At 45.9% G+C, this 13,855-nt stretch overlaps 1 long non-coding RNA gene across 1 annotated transcript in view; it reads left to right on the top strand.

The window, feature by feature from the left end:
• The window catches only part of LOC140191724 (uncharacterized), a 41,275-nt gene extending 27,715 nt beyond the window's left edge, over window positions 1-13,560 (top strand). Inside the window, exon 4 of the long non-coding RNA XR_011883893.1 lies at window positions 12,784-13,560. This is a non-coding gene — a long non-coding RNA (uncharacterized lncRNA). The remainder of the gene's footprint in view (window positions 1-12,783) is intronic.
• The last annotated feature ends 295 nt before the right edge of the window (window positions 13,561-13,855 follow it).

Raw genomic sequence — 13,855 nt, 5'->3', positions numbered from 1 at the left:
TGCTGATTTGCCTCACTTTCACAAACTGTGTCCATCCCCTTGTGTATTCCACAGGGGACATGTCATTGTGCTAGGACACCACCAGGTGTGGGTGTTGTCCACAGGGGACAAGTCATTGTGCTAGGACCCCACTAGGTGGGGATGTTGTCCACAGGGGACAAGTCATTGTGCTAGGACACCACTGGGTGGGGGTGTTGTCCATAGGGGACATGTTATTGTGCTAGGATACCACTAGGTGGGGGTGTATTCCACAGGGGACATGTCATTGTGCTAGGACACCACTAGGTGGGGGTGTTGTCCATAGGGGACATGTTATTGTGCTAGGATACCACTAGGTGGGGGTGTATTCCACAGGGGACAAGTCATTGTGCTAGGACCCCACTAGGTGGGGATGTTGTCCACAGGGGACAAGTCATTGTGCTAGGACCCCACTAGGTGGGGGTGTTGTCCATAGGGGACATGTCATTGTGCTAGGATACCACTAGGTGGGGGTGTATTCCACAGGGGACATGTCATTGTGCTAGGACACCAGTAGGTGGGGATGTTGTCCACAGAGGACATGTCATTGTGGATGGACACCACTAGGTGGGGATGTTGTCCACAGGGGATATGTCATTGTGCTAAGACACCACCAGGTGAGAGTGTTTGCTGTAATTGGAAATCAGGGTCAGAAGTGTTGGAAAATCTGACCTCTTGAGATCCAGGTGAGCAAGGCAATCAATTTGCCAACTGACTACAGGACTTCGGGTGTCATGTTGCAGATAAGGAGGATAATAAATCAGCCATGATAGAATGGTGGAGCAGACTCGATGGCTGAATATCCAAGTTCTCCTCCTTTGTTTTCTGGTCTTATGTCACAGATGGCAAATGAGACCATGTTGAGAGGATTGTGTGCAGTCTGGTCTCCTTGCTACAGAAAGCATCTGATAAGCTGGAGAGGGGGCAAAACAGATTCACAAAATGTAACTGTGTCAGGGTGGAGGCTGGTTTATAACAAGATGCTGGACAGACTGAGACCGTTTCCCCTGGAATTCTGGAAGCTGAGTGGTGACCTCATGGATATTTGTAAAATTATGAGGGACTGAGATAAGGTGGGTGGTCACAGTCTTTTCCCCAGGATAGGGGAGTCTGAGACTGGAGGGCACAGGTTCAAGATGATAGGGGAAAGATTTAAAGGGGACCTGAGGGATACGTTTCCCACACAGAAGGTGGTGGGTATGTGGAGAAAGCTGCCAGACTGGAGATTCAAGATTGAGGATATTAAAATGTCATTTCCAGTGCAAAAGTGTAAAGGAGAACAAAATAATTGTTATTACTCATTCAATGCAGCACAAAATAAAACACAATAAGATAACGAACCCAATAATAAGAAAACACAATGAAAATAAGTAGATAAGATAGTTTATATACATAGATTGATTGTATGTTCAGAAAGTGAAGCCAGGGACGGGGATGTCTGTACATAAGGTGACAGACAGGAAATGATAAAGCAGTGGTGGTTGAGGGTATGGAGGGGTGGGTTAGTAGGTGCAGGTGTTAATTAACCTTGCTGCTTGGGGAAGGTAACTGGTAGAATCTTTCATGATGTTACTGGCACTTTTCCAGTGCCTCTCTGTATCTATGTCCTTGGTGGCAGGTAGGCTGGTGCCAGTGATGCCATAGGCTGTTTTGACTACCCATTACAGAGTCCTCCAGTACACCGCAGTGCAGTTTCTGTCCCAAACAGCGATGGAGCATGTTTGGATGCTCTCTACTGTGCACTTGCAGAAGGATGTGAGAACAGATGTGCAAAATCCAGCTCTCTTTAGCCCCCTCAGAAAGTAGAAGTGTTGGTGAGCTTTCCTGATGGAAAGAGGCTCTTAACTCTACAAATCGTAGAGGAAGATTTGGTGAGATTTCCTGATTGCGTTGGATGGGTCTGGAACCATGAGAGGTTCTGCATTCTTAGGTTTCTTCAGCCAGAGTTGGTGAATCTGTGGAATTCATTGTGACTGTGCAGGCCAAGTCATTGGGTATTTTTAAGGCAAAAGTAGATAGGTTCTTGATTAAACAGAGTGTCAAAGTTTACAGGGAGGAAAGAGGAGGATGCGTTTGAGAGGGATATTAAATCAGACATGACGGAATGGCGGAGCACATCTAATGGGCCGAATAGCTGAATTCTGCTCCAAAATATTATGGTTTAAAATGAAGTAACATTTGGCTTGTGCCAAGTTTTTGGCTTGTACCTAGGCCCTTGTGTTGTTTCTTTTGTCCCCTTTAAATCTTCTGTTTGCCCAGTTGGTTATGTCTGTGTTTCTTATATTTGTAAGAAAAAAAGAAAAGCTTATGAAAGGTTCAGAGAGCTAGGTAATCTAAGGGATGTAGAAGATTATAAGGCTAACAGGAAGGAGCTTAAAAAGGAAATTAGGAGAGCCACAAGGGGCTATGAAGGTGGGGAGGCTCTATTGGTTAAAAAAAAATCAAATCAAATCCTTACAAAGAGGTGACAGAGGAACGGAAGATGTTGAATCCTTGTGGGTAGAATTAAATAAACTGCAAGGTGAAAAAAGACACTGTTGGAAGTCGTGTGCAGGCCACCGAACAGTAGGCAGGATGTGGGTTAGAAATTTCAACAGGTAATAGAAAAGGCATGCATTAAGGGCAATATTATGATCGTGATGGCATATTTCAACATGCAAGTATATTGGGAAAATCAGGTTGGTGCTGGATCCCAACAAAGAGAAGTTGTAACATACCTACGAAGTGGCTTTATAGAGCACCTATGGCTGAGCTCACCAGGAAAAAAGCATTTCTGGATTGAGTGTTGTGTAATGAACCCAATTTGATTAGGGAGCATAAAGCAAAGGGACCCTTAAGAGGCAGTCAACATAATATCATAGAAATCATCTTGCAGTTTGAGAAGGAGAAGATAAAGTCAGGTGCATCAGTATTACAGTGGAGTAAAGAGAATTACAGAAGCATGAGAGAGGACCTGGCCAAAGTTGATTGGAAGGGAACACTGGCAGAGATGATGGCAGAACAGCAACGGCAAGAAGTGCATCCAGCTGCAGCTTTGAACAATCAACATAAAGGAGTCGGAGCTGGGGAAATGGATGAACTCTGGATCATTCGGGAGGCTGACAGGGTGTATAGAGAGGTAGTTACACCCAAAGTAAAACGATACAGGAAACTGGGTGACAGTCAGGAGGGTGAACAGCCAATGCAGAGTATCCCTGTGGCCATCTCCCTCAAAAACAAGTAATTCACTTTGGATACTGTTGGAGGGATGACCGAGCAGAGGAAAGTCACAGCAATGAGGTCTCCAGCGCTGACTCTGGCTCTGTGGCTCAGAAGGAAAGGGTGGACAAGCGGTGAGCTGTGGTTAAAGATTCTTTAGTTAGGGAACAGAAAAGAGGCTCTGTGGATGAGAACAGGATCCCAGGATGGTATGTTGCCTTCTTGATGCCAGAATCCAAGGCATCTCAGGTAGAGTTCTCAACGTTCTTAAGTGGGAGGGTGAGCAGCCAGAGGTCATGGTCCATATCGATCCAAATGACATACATATGTAGGAAGAGGGACGAGGTTTGCCAAAGTGAGCTCAGGATGTCAGGTGCAAAGTTGAAAGACAGGTCCTCCAGGGTTGTGATCTCAGGATTGCTTCCCATGCCCTGTGTTGGTGAGGCCAGAAATAGGAAGATCATAGAGTTTAACATGTGACTAAGGAGTTGGTGTTGGAAGGAGGGCTTCAGATTTTTGGGATCATTGTGCTTTTTGCCAGGGAAGGTGAGATCTAAAACAAATGGACAGTTTGTACCTAACCTGGAGGGGGACAAATATCCCAACAGAAAGGTTTGGTCATACTGCATGGGAGAGTTTAGACTAGAGTTGCAGGGGGATGGGAATCAGGATGCCAGAACAGATAGTGGAGTGGTTCTGGAGACATGTTGTTCAGAACTCAGACAAAATTAGGAAGCAAAAGGTTGAGCATGGGGGACTATTGTTCTGAGTTGAACTCCATCTGCCACTTCTCAGCCCAGTATTGCATCCTATCAATGTCCCGTTGTAAACTCTGACAGCCCTCCACACTATTCACAACACCTCCAGCCTTTGTGTCATCAGCTAACCTACTAACCCATCCCTCCACTTCCTCATCCGGGCCATTTATAAAAAATCACGAAGAGTAAGGGTCCCAGAACAGATCCCTGAGGCACACCACTGGTAACCGACCTCCATGCAGAATATGACCCGTCTACAACCACTCTTTGCCTTCTGTGGGCAAGCCAGTTCTGGATCCACAAAGCAATGTCCCCTTGGATCCCATGACTCCTCACTTTCTCAATAAGCCTTTCATGGGGTACCTTATCAAATGCCTTGCTGAAATCCATATACACTACATCTACTGCTCTTCCTTCACCAATGTGTTTAGTCACATCCTCAAAAAATTCAATCAGGCTCGTAAGGCACGACCTGCCCTTGACAGAGCCATGCTGACTATTTCTTTCTTTTCAAATCTTTTTATTATTGTATTATACAGGAAAAATAACATGAGTACATTGAAGTAACGACACTTACAATGCCTCAAAAAAAAACATTATCTTAAAGATTGAAAAAAAATTTTGTGATAACAAAAAAAACCTACTAAGCAGAAAAGTGAGAGAGAGAAAAAAAGAACCCATTAGGTGTACAACCCCGGAGTCATGCATCATACAAATAACCATCAAACCACCAGCAAGAAAAGAAAATATTCTAAAAAATTTACAATTAGATCGTGGAAAAATTATATCAATTAACTCAAATGATAATAATGAGCAAATGAGCCCCATGTTTTCTCAAAATCAAATAAAGGTTCAAAGGTTCGACTTCTAATTTTCTCTAAACTAAGACATAGCATCGCTTGAGAGAACCATTGTGACAAAGTGGGAGCTGATGTATCCTTCCACTTCAACAAAATGGCTATCAATGTGACAAATGCAATAACATGTTGGTCAGACACAGAAATACCATGAATATTTTGAGGAACTATTCCAAAAAGCACAGTTAATTAATTAGTTTGTAAATTAATTTTAAGTGCTTTAGAAATTGTTGAGAAAACTGACTTCCAGAACTGTTCCAATATAGAACAAGACCAAAACGTATGTGTCAGTGGAGCTATCTCAGTTTTACATCTATCACAATGACTATCAACATTAGAAAAGATCTTAGAAAGTCTCTCTTTTGTCAAATGATAACGATGTACAATTTTAAATTGAATCAATGAATGGCTAGCTGATTATTCCTAATCATATTATACCTCTCTAAATGTTCATAAATCCTGCCCCTCAGGATCTTCTCCATCAACTTATCAACCACTGAAGTAAGACTCACTGGTCTATAATTTCCTGGGCTATCTCTACTCCCTTTCTTGAATAAAGGAACAACATCCACAACCCTCCAATCATCCGGAACCTCTCCCATCCCCATTGATGATTCAAAGATCACCGCCAGAGGCTCAGCAATCTCCTCCCTCGCCTCCCACAGTAGCCTGGGGTACATCTGATCCAGTCCCGGTGACTTATCCAACTTAATGCTTTCCAAGACCTCCAGCACATCCTCTTTCTTAATATCTACACACTCAAGCTTTTCAGTCCATTGCAAGTCATCACTACAATCACCAAGATCCTTTTCCCCAGTGAATACTGAAGTAAAGTATTCATTAAGTACCTCTGCTGTTTCCTGAGGTTCCATACACACTTTCCCACTGTCACACTTGATAGGTCCTATCCTTTCACGTCTTATCCTCTCACATCTTATCCTCTTGCTCTTCACATACTTGTAGAATGCCTTGGGGTTTTCCTTAATCCTGCCCGCCAAAGCCTTCTCATAACCCCTTCTGGCTGTCCTAATTTCCTTTTTAAGCTCCTTCCTGTTAGCCTTACAATCTTCTACATCTCTTACATTACCTAGTTCTCTGAAACTTTTGTAAGCTTTTCTTCTTGATGAGGTTTATTACAGCCTTTGTACACCACGGTTCCTGTACCCTACCATAACTTCCCTGTCTCATTGGAACGTACCTTTGCAGAACTCCACACAATTATCCCCTGAACATTTGCCACATTTCTTCCGTACTTTTCCCTGAGAACATCTGTTCCCAATTTAAACTTCCAGTTTCCTGTGTGATAGCCTCATAATTCCCCTTACTCCAATTAAATGCTTTTCTAGCTTGTCTGTTCCTATCTCTCTCCAATGCTATTGTAAAGGAGATAGAATTATGATCACTATCTCCAAAATGGTCTCCCACTGAGAGGTCTGACACCTGACCAGGTTCATTTCCCAATACCAAATCAAGTACAGTCGCTCCTCTTGTAGGCTTATCTACATATTGTGTCAAGAAACCTTCCTGAACACACCTAACAAACTCCACCCCATCTAAACCCCTTGCTCTAGGGAGATGCTAATGGATATTTGGGAAATTAAAATCTCCCATCACGACAACTGTTATTATTACACCTTTCCAGGATCTGTTTCCCTATCTGCTCCTCGATATCCCTGTTACTATTGGGTGGCCTATAAAAAAACACACAGTAAAGTTATTGACTCCTTCCTGTTCCTAACCTCCACCCACAGAGACTCTGCAGACAATCCCTCCATGATGTTCACCTTTTCTGCAGCTGTGACACCATCTCTGATCAACAGTGCCATGCTCCAACCTCTTTTGCCTCCCTCCCTGTCCTTTCTGAAACATTTAGAACAGAGATGAAGAGGAATTTCTTCAGCCAGAGATGCTGAATATGTGGAATTCATTGCCATGGATCGCTGTGGATGCCATCATCGAGTACATTTAAAGCAAAGGTTGATAGGTTTTTGATTTGTCTGAGCTTCAAAGGTTACAGAGAGAAGGCAGGAGAATGGGGTTGAGAGGGGTATTCAATCAGCCATTGTGGAATGGCAGAGCAGACTCGATGGACTGAACAGCCTAATTCTGCTCCTATGTCTACTGGTCTAATTGAAGAAGACATTACTGAAGCTAGCTCTGGAGTATTGTGTTCAGGTTTGATCACTTTGCTGTCAGAAACATAGAAAATAGGTGCAGGAGTAGGCCATTTGGCCCTTCGAGCCTGCACCGCCATTTATTATGATCATGGCTGATCATCCAACTCAGAACCCTGCACCAGCCTTCCCTCCATACCCCCTGATCCCCGTAGCCACAAGGGCCATATCTAACTCTCTCTTAAATATAGCCAATGAACTGGCCTCAACTGTTTCCTGTGGCAGAGAATTCCACAGATTCACCACTCCCTGTGTGAAGAAGTTTTTCCTAATCTCGGTCCTAAAAGGCATCCCCTTTATCCTCAAACTGTGACCCCTCATTCTGGACTTCCCCAACATCGGGAACAATCTTCCTGCATCTAGCCTGTCCAATCCCTTTAGGATTTTATACGTTTCAATCAGATCCCCCCTCAATCTTCTAAATTCCAACGAGTACAAGCCCAGTTCATCCAGTCTTTCTTCATATGAAAGTCCTGCCATCCCAGGAATCAATCTGGTGAACCTTCTTTGTACTCCCTCTATGGCAAGGATGTCTTTCCTCAGATTAGGGGACCAAAACTGCACACAATACTCCAGGTGTGGTCTCACCAAGGCCTTGTACAACTGCAGTAGTACCTCCCTGCTCCTGTACTCGAATCCTCTCGCTATAAATGCCAGCATATCATTCGCCTTTTTCACCGCCTGCTGTACCTGCATGCCCACTTTCAATGACTGGTGTATAATGACACCCAGGTCTCGTTGCACCTCCCCTTTTCCTAATCGGCCACCATTCAGATAATAACCTGTTTTCCTATTTTTGCCACCAAAGTGGATAACTTCACATTTATCCACATTAAATTGCATCTGCCATGAAGTTGCCCACTCACCCAACCTATCCAAGTCACCCTGCATCCTCTTAGCATCCTCCTCACAGCTAACACTGCCGCCCAGCTTCGTGTCATCCGCAAACTTGGAGATGCTGCATTTAATTCCCTCATCCAAGTCATTAATATATATTGTAAACAACTGGGGTCCCAGCACTGAGCCTTGCGGTACCCCACTAGTCACTGCCTGCCACTCTGAAAAGGTCCCGTTTATTCCCACTCTTTGCTTCCTGTCTGCTAACCAATTCTCTGTCCACATCAATACCTTACCCCCAATACCGTGTGCTTTAAGTTTGCACACTAATCTCCTGTGTGGGACCTTGTCAAAAGCCTTTTGAAAATCCAAATATACCACATCCACTGGTTCTCCCCTATCCACTGTACTAGTTACATCCTCAAAAAATTCTATGAGATTCGTCAGACATGATTTTCCTTTCACAAATCCATGCTGACTTTGTCCGATGATTTCACCGCTTTCCAAATGTGCTGTTATCACATCTTTGATAACTGACTCCAGCAGTTTCCCCACCACCGACGTTAGGCTAACCGGTCTATAATTCCCTGGTTTCTCTCTCCCTCCTTTTTTAAAAAGTGGGGTTACATTAGCCACCCTCCAATCCTCAGGAACTAGTGCAGAATCTAAAGAGTTTTGAAAAATTATCACTAATGCTTCCACTATTTCTTGGGCTACTTCCTTAAGCACTCTGGGATGCAGACCATCTGTCCCTGGGGATTTATCTACCTTTAATCCCTTCAATTTACCCAACACCACTTCCCTACTAACATGTATTTCCCTCAGTTCCTCCATCTCACTGGACCCTCTGTCCCCTACTATTTCTGGAAGATTATTTATGTCCTCCTTAGTGAAGACAGAACCAAAGTAATTATTCAATTGGTCTGTCATGTCCTTGCTCCCCATAATCAATTCACCTGTTTCTGTCTGTAGGGGACCTACATTTGTCTTTACCAGTCTTTTCCTTTTTACATATCTATAAAAGCTTTTACAGTCAGTTTTTATGTTCCCTGCCAGGAACATAAATTGTTGTAGTTCATCCATGCAATCCTTAAATGCTTGCCATTGCGTATCCACCGTCAATCCTTTAAGTGTCATTTGCCAGTCTATCTTAGCTAATTCACGTCTCATACCTTCAAAGTTACCCCTCTTTAAGTTCAGAACCTTTGTTTCTGAATTAACTATGTCACTCTCCATCTTAATGAAGAATTCCACCATATTATGGTCACTCTTACCCAAGGGGCCTCTCACGACAAGATTGCTAATTAACCCTTCCTCATTGCTCAAAACCCAGTCTAGAATAGCCTGCTCTCCAGTTGGTTCCTCGACATGTTGGTTCAAAAAACTATCCAGCATACATTCCAAGAAATCCTCTTCCTCAGCACCTTTACCCATTTGGTTCACCCAATCTACATGTAGATTGAAGTCACCCATTATAACTGCTGTTCCTTTATTGCACACATTTCTAATTCCTGTTTAATACCATCTCTGACCTCACTACTACTGTTAGGTGGCCTGTACACAACTCCCAACAGCGTCTTCTGCCCCTTAGTGTTATGCAGCTCTACCCATATCGATTCCACATCTTCCCGGTTTATGTCCTTCCTTTCTATTGCGTTAATCTCATCTTTAACCAGCAACGCCACCCCACCTCCTTTTCTTTCATGTCTATCCCTCCTGAATATTGAATATCCGCAAACATTGAGCTCCCATCCTTGGTCACCCTGGAGCCATGTCTCCGTGATCCCAACTATATCATAATCATTAATAATAATCTGCACTTTCAATTCATCCACCTTGTTACAAATGCTCCTTGCATTGACACACAAAGCCTTCAGGCGCGCTTTTACAACTCTCTTAGCCCTTATACAATTATGTTGAAAAGTGGCCCTTTTTGATGCTTGCCCTGGGTTTGTCGGCCTGCCACTTTTACTTTTCACCTTACTACTTTTTGCTTCTACCCTCACTTTACACCCCTCTGTCTCTCTGCACTGGTTCCCATCCCCCTGTTGTGAACTAACCTCCTCTCGCCTAGCTTCTTTAATTTGATTCCCACCCCCCAACCATTCTAGTTTAAAGTCACCTCAGTAGCCCTCGCTAATCTCCCTGCCAGGATATTGGTCCCCCTAGGATTCAAGTGTAACCCGTCCATTTTGTACAGGTCACGCCTGCACCAAAAGAGGTCCCAATGATCCAAAAACTTGAATCCCTGCCTCCTGCTCCAATCCCTCAGCCACGCATTTATCCTCCACCTCATCGCATTCCTACTCTCACTGTCGCGTGGCACAGGCAGTAATCCCGAGATTACTACCTTTGCGGTCCTTTTTCTCAACTCCCTTCTTAGCTCCCTTTATTCTCCTTTCAGGACCTCTTCCCTTTTCCTACCTATGTCATTGGTACCTATATGTACCACGACCTCTGGCTCCTCACCCTCCCACGTCAGGATATCTTGAACACGATCAGAAATATCCCGGACCCTGGCACCAGGGAGGCAAACTACCATCCGGGTCTCTGGACTGCGTCCACAGAATCGCCTGTCTGACCCCCTTACTATCGAGTCCACTATCACAACTGCCCTCCTCTTCCTTTCCCTACCCTTCTGAGCTACAGGGCCGGACTCTGTGCCAGAGGCACGGCCACTGTCGCTTCCCCCGGGTAAGCTGTCCCCCCCAACAGTACTCAAACAGGAGTACCTATTGTCAAGGGGCACAGCCACCGGGGTACTCTCTATTACCTGACTCAGAAAGATGCCATTAAGCTGGAAAAAGAGCAGAGGAGAGTCACAAGACTGTAGTCAGCTGTTAAGGGACTTAGTTATGGAGAGAGATTGGGCAGGTTGGTACTTCGTTCCTTGGAGAATGAGGGGTGACCTTATACAGGTTTACAAAACCATGAGACGCACAGATAGGGTGAATGCACACAGTCTTTTTCCTCTTTAGGGAAGCAAGAACTAGAGGGCACAGGTTTCAGATGAGAGGGGAAAGATTTAGTTGGGACCTGAGAGGAAAATTATTAACCCAGATGGCAGTCCATACATGGTATAGGCTGCCAGGGGAAGTGCCTGAGGCAGATACATAATTAATGTTTAAAACTCTCGGACAGGTAGATGGATAGGAAAGATTTAGAGGGCTGTGGGCTAAATGCAGACAGATGGGACTGGCTCAGATGGGGATCCCTCTGCTTCCTCCCCCTCCATTACTCCCCTAACCCCAGATCATTCAGACAAGCTGGTGGAATTGTTTCAAGGATGATAATGTCATCAACAGATCTGGACAAATCAATTTCCCTGATTGGCTCCGGGACATTGATATCATCAACCAATCCTTCCACACCGGTCTCTGTGATTGGCTCCAGGACGATAAAATCATCATCATCTTCACTGACCAAGCACTTCACTGTCATTACTCCCAGGGCTCACCTCCAACAGGTTCTGCAGCAACAGCTCCTGCAATTGGTTCTTGGGTTCTGCCCACGGCAATGGTGATTGGCTCCAGAGAATTGATGTCATTGTGCAGCCCAACCTATTTCACCCCTGTGATAAGCTTCACCTGTGGCCCCATTGGGCCTGTCTCGCTAGTGATTGGCTCATCCCCTGTGACATAGTGAAGGGATCCTCTCCAGCTCTCACCTTTCACCCATGGGTGGTCCTTCAGCAACAATATCAGCTGTTGGCTCCAGCGGACTGCCCTCGTCCATTGGCTGACCTGCAACATCATCACTGATTGGCTCATATTCAATAATCCCACTCGTTGGCCCCTACCCAATAACCCTACTGATTGGACCACATAAGGATAACTACTCAGTGACTTTCTCGGCTGCCATATCATTGCACTTCAGACCAACATCTTTGTCGCACAACACCGATGGGCTCATCACGATTCGGATTCCACAGCTCCGACTGGCCCATTGATTGACACCAGTGTCAGCTCTGATTGGCTTGTCAACTAATTTCAGTATGGCTATTGCAATTGGATCCTCCAATGACTCAACAACGATAACACCAATTGGCTCACATAACAATTCAACCCAGACAGCACTGATTGGCTCAAGTACAGCAGCAGCTCCTCCAAGGACTCAAGCACAACAGCACCAATTGCCCGCTCCTGTGACTCAAGCACTAAGGAATTAAGAATATTAAAAAATCATTTTGAACCTATGTAACCTCTGGCTAAAAGAATAATTGGGATTGAATAGGAATTATTGAACTGAAGTAAACTCTGCCTTCAGCAGCCAGCTAAGACAGGCTCATTACCAGTTCTCCCCAGCTTGTACAGAGACACTGAGAGTTTGATAACATTGTACCCTCGTTTGAGTGGGGTAGGAGGGCTCACCGATAAGGACAGGAAGGAACATCCATCTGTAATTAAGTCAAGGTTGAGCAAAGGGAATAACTGATAAGGACTGGACAGCACATCCATCTGTAATTAAGCCTTGATCTAACAGACTCTCTTACCTGTAACTGTCATAGTCCGGTCTGTGAAGTCCATATTCCGGTTCACAGTCCAGTCCATCGACCCGTGCTCCAGGTTTTCCTGTCTACCCTGTTTCTGTCTTGTTGAGCTCTAATTGAGTCACCTGATGCTAGTTGGGGCTGGCTGCATAAATACCTCCAGAGACCAGGGCATGGCGGCTGGATTGTTCTTGTCCTTACTCCTTGGATCCCTTCCTCTGCCTTATGTTTCCTCACCTGAAGCCCTGCCTTGTCTTGCCGGTAACTCTCGCCTCGCCTGAAGTTCTGTCTTGCCTTGCTTTGCCAGTAGCCTTGCCTTGTCTTGCTGTCTGGACCTGGATCCACCCTGTACCTAGCTCCTTTCCTGTCCATTGCCTCTGCCCAGGTAAGCTAGGCCGTCTTGCCATTACCTGGGGTTGCTTCTGACCCTTCCTGTGCCTTGCCTCTGTCAGGTGGTGATCCACGCCCTGCCCAGGAGGAGCCTGCCAAGCCTCGCCTCAAGTCTCCAGCCGAGCCCCGAGCCGGACGACTCCAGCCTCCTGCCGAGCCCCGAGCCGGACGACTCCAGCCTCCTGCCGAGCCCCGAGCCGGACGACTCCAGCCTCCTGCCGAGCCCCGAGCCGGACGACTCCAGCCTCCTGCCGAGCCCCGAGCCGGACGACTCCAGCCTCCTGCCGAGCCCCGAGCCGGACGACTCCAGCCTCCTGCCGAGCCCCGAGCCGGACGACTCCAGCCTCCTGCCGAGCCCCGAGCTTCAAGCCTGTAGATTTCTGCCTCATCCTGCCTGCCTGCCTGCCAAGCCTCGTCCTTGCCTAGTTCTGGGGTCCGAGCCAGAGGCAAGACCCAGGTACTGGGTCCTTGTCCAGTCTCTGGCTCGGAGTCCAAGCCCGGGCTCCCAGCTCTCTTGTTCAGTCCTGTTCCAGGTTCCTGGTTTTCCTGTCCATGTCCTTGCCATCGCCCTGTATCCTAGTCCTGTCCCTATTACTTCAGTGTCTTTGTCTTGCACTTGGGTCCGTTCACAGCCACCACCTTATGACAGTAACTAAGTTTTGCACCAACAGATTTGGTGGGGCATACCAGTTCAAATAACATCTTGCAACAGTAATGTATGGGGCTTACGATGTATAAATAAATGGCTGTAACTTGAGGGAGCGGGTCCAGTTGTCGGATGGAGGCAATACTTACGTGCCTTCCCTTTGACAACTGGGTCTCCAACTCCTGCAGGAGGGTGCACAATAAACTGTTGTAACTATAAGAAGTTGGTCTCCTGAGTTTTATTCAGATTCGACTTTAACATTTGGCGTCACGAACAGGATCCCAACAGATGGAGTGCCAAGCAGATGGGCTGAGTCAGTGGCTGGACCACTCTGGGGACTGTGGAGACTGATAATCTTATCACCTTTTTACCTTTCGTCGCTCTCTGTTAGTTCCTTTGGAGGTACAGTCCCTCGCCCAAGGCTGATCACATACTCTTGACGGGAGCGGGAAAGAATCTGCTGGGAGACTCATACGGCAGGCAAATTT

Source organism: Mobula birostris, chromosome X (genome assembly GCF_030028105.1).
Source record: "Mobula birostris isolate sMobBir1 chromosome X, sMobBir1.hap1, whole genome shotgun sequence".
Taxonomy (NCBI): Eukaryota; Metazoa; Chordata; class Chondrichthyes; order Myliobatiformes; family Myliobatidae; genus Mobula; species Mobula birostris.
Note: the sequence above shows the minus strand (reverse complement) of the source record. Positions and strands in the feature narration are given on the sequence as shown.